The sequence below is a fragment of the Talpa europaea genome (assembly GCF_964194135.1).
Source record: "Talpa europaea genome assembly, chromosome: 12".
Classification (NCBI taxonomy): domain Eukaryota; kingdom Metazoa; phylum Chordata; class Mammalia; order Eulipotyphla; family Talpidae; genus Talpa; species Talpa europaea.
In genome coordinates, this window is record NC_140079.1 from 62,822,877 (window position 1) to 62,825,637 (window position 2,761).

At 40.7% G+C, this 2,761-nt stretch overlaps 1 pseudogene across 1 annotated transcript; it reads right to left on the reverse strand.

Annotated features, from left to right (window-relative positions):
- Nucleotides 1-606: 606 nt before the first annotated feature.
- Nucleotides 607-2,148, reverse strand: LOC311181629 (calcium-binding and coiled-coil domain-containing protein 2-like; annotated as a pseudogene). The gene has a single exon. The product of its transcript is annotated as a calcium-binding and coiled-coil domain-containing protein 2-like (transcript).
- Nucleotides 2,149-2,761: the final 613 nt, after the last annotated feature.

The following is a 2,761-nucleotide window of genomic DNA, read 5'->3' on the forward strand; positions in this document are numbered from 1 at the left end:
TGAAAGCACAGTGAACTGGAGATCAATAACATTATTAAAAGATATGTAGACAAGGGCTAATAAATAAGGAAAACAGTACCTGAGTCAGATCTTTTGTATGTTGTATGAATTGAGAGGTAAGTTACATCCGAGGGCTCTTGTACTAGAGACCCTTGGAAGAATGGATACCTTGATGAGAGGCTGACACAGTTATGTGATTCAAAAGATAGTAGTAACCCACGAAAATGACTTAACACTATCCTTTATTTTTTTTCAAAATAGTGATTCTTTTTTTTTTTAAAGATTTATTTATTTATTTATACAAGCACTGGGTACAGTCAGAGACATGGAAGGGTGAGAGAATTCACCAGAGCCAGAGTGGAAAGTAGAACAGGAAGAGTGATGAAGTACACTGCTGAGGGGAGCAGTGGGTGGCAGGAGAGGTCTGCGCGCCATGTGGGACCCTCACCCGGGTGCCGGGGATCGAACCGGTGGTGCAGAGGCTGTGGGCAGCTTCACAACCCAGCGCTCAACCGCTGCACTACCGGGGAAACCCAACACTACCCTTTAGATAATCAACATAACTCCACCATCAGAGCAGAAAGACTGAGTAAAATCCTAATAATTTCAGGACAGGCAGGATCTTAGGTCATAACTCAGAGTAGAAGCAATAGGTTTTACTCTATAAAATCTGTGTGCAGCCTCCAGAAGGCTAGGGCATTTACATAGAGTGGAGAACACATTACCTTCAAAGATCAGCTTCTCTTTCTGGAAAGATAACATCACAAATTGGAAAAGTCAAACAAAGGATTTGAGCAACATGTATTGCTCCTCCAATATGCGACCAAAAATACCATCAACAAAATCTGATTTGCAAATGGGGCATTTCTTGGAGAACAGGCTGGGACAAAGCTTTTTGGATACCAGAATATGGATATCCATAGACAAGTCTTGGGTTGTTTTTTTCCTGCGCCTCCTTGACCTGAAGACGGTGCTTGATGAGGCAGAGTCAAAAATCCAGACCCATGTAAATCAGCAATTTGCTCTTCTCCCTCTTGAAAAGATCATTTTCTCTTTCCATTCGCTTTCCCTCTCTGCAGAATATTACAGGCAATCTTGTTCTCACTCAGTTTTTGTTTAACAGTGAGAAGTTCTGGTCCATTAACTACTGATCTTTCTTCATTGCAGTAGTTTCTTTCTGCTCCATCACTTCCATTGTCTGCTTCAGCTTCTTCTGGCGATCTTTCTATTCAGTTAAACTGAGAAAGAGCTGACTACTTTATTTTTCACACACTCCCACTGTTCTGTCTTATCTGATCTCCCTGAACAAGCTTTCTCCATTTCTTTCTCTTAAGCTGACAGCTGAACATGAAGCTGACGCTTTCTAACCCCCATCTTCTCATTTTCTGGTTTTGTTCTTTCAGTTGAAGCAGCTCTGTCTCCAAAAAGTCCTCCTACTCTCTTACTTTCTCTTCCAAGTTTTTGTTGATGCCTGTTAGAGTTCATAGCTCCTATTGCTTCCTTTGGAGTTCAGCCTGCATGTCTGAGTTCTGCTTCTGGAGGGTAACTTAGTTGTCATTCATCTCCTGGTTTTCTCTGCAAAGATTCTTGTCCTGTTGCTCAGTCTCTTCTATCTCTACCTAGGTGCTAACAACCAAGATGTTTTCTGGACAGAACTATAAAGGGAAACTTGTTCCCCAGACCACATTGCCCTGATTCAAAACACAGAAATGGTAATACTCATCATAGTTGTGGTGCAGGTAATAAGTTTTGAACTTAGCTTCCTGCTATTTGGTGATTCACCATTTAGGTCAATGGGCAAAGTAATCCACATAAAGGTGTAATAGCCGAGGGCTGTCTTCCATCCCACTCTAAATATGCCAGTCCAATCCTTTTAAGGGACAATGAAATGGTAGGTGAGGGTGTAATGGCATGTGATGTTTCCTCCCAGGACATAGAACTTTTCTACACGTTAAAGATGATTTCAGAGAAATGAGATTGATCCTGCAAGGCGGGTAATGTGGGGTCTCTTCTGCTTTTTCTAAAGGTGTAGGGGGTGGGGGAGGTAGGGACAGCAGCTGGAGGCAAGACAACAGTAACAAGCTGTTTAAAAAGGAAGATTGTTGCCAATCTGGTTGATTCCTTAAGGACAAATATCTCCCTACACATTGGGCTCTTTTCAAATTTGCTGAGGATCAGAAAGATAAGACTTGTGAGGCTCCCAATATTCTATGGAAGAAAGCTCCTTTGTTAGTTTTGAAGCCTCAGTATCTAGGTGGGCTTGAGCACTGGCAATTTCTGGTCTAGTCAAAGGTTAATTTATTATCTAAAACTATTCCTCTTTGCTATCAGAAGTGTCCTACACATTGGCGTGCATTTAAATTATGTTTTATTCTACAACAAAATGTGTTCAGGACAGTTTGATTGTTTGATTGGTTCATTGGCTGGTTGGTTGATTGGTAAGAGGAAAATATCAATAATTTCTTGAAAGTATCCTAGTAATCAAACCATTAGATGACTGACTAATGCATGAGTAAAGTCAGTACTCTGTTGAAAGTCTTCTGGAGAAATAAAAAAAAAATCTTGTGGTAAGAGAAAGGCTGGGTGTTTCCTCTCTTTTCCTTAAAATTTTTCCTTGTTGTACTTCATTATTTTTCTTGGATCAGATCTCTTAGGAAAGATGTGTCTGGTTAAGTAATTGCTTACTTCTGCACACTCCACCAGGTTCAAGGGCAGAGCAATTCAATTGCACACTGTTTAACACTCTGCTCTAAAGAAGCAT